Genomic DNA, 514 nt, shown 5'->3' with positions numbered 1-514 from the left:
AGAAGTTATCAGCACCTTCCTTCCCCACTTCTTAATATCCCATACATACACAATTCTTAAGCCACGGTCTTCATTCATTGACTAAACAAGATCCTGGGTGCCTTTTTGGTGACCACTCCTCCCAAGCTGACCTGACATGACAGCGGTTTGAAAGGCCCCTCCGTGGAAAGGGTAGAGACCACGAGGTTCGTCATCCAAAGGTGGACGCGACTTGCTTTTATTTACTTATTTATTCGAGGGGCGGCGATGGCCGCGGCTGGACTAGGACGAGGGTGGAGGAGAAGGGGCGCGCGGGCTGTGAGCCGGGGATGGGAGCCCTCGGAGAAGGGGGGCAGCAGCCAAGTTCCACCAGCTCCGCCCGCCGGACCCAAAAAATGACCAGCCCCCCCAGCCCCCACACACACACCCTCACTGCACCCATGATCCCTCCCCCTCTTCCCAGGCCTTTTATCCTCCCGCCTGCCCAGCAGCCCGCGACTCCCAAACCTCGCGCCAACCGCCTCCTTCCGCAACC

Source organism: Myotis brandtii, unplaced genomic scaffold (assembly GCF_000412655.1).
Source record: "Myotis brandtii unplaced genomic scaffold, ASM41265v1 scaffold160, whole genome shotgun sequence".
NCBI lineage: Eukaryota > Metazoa > Chordata > Mammalia > Chiroptera > Vespertilionidae > Myotis > Myotis brandtii.
The sequence above is the reverse complement of the archived record's forward strand: the minus strand, read 5'-3'. Positions refer to the sequence as shown.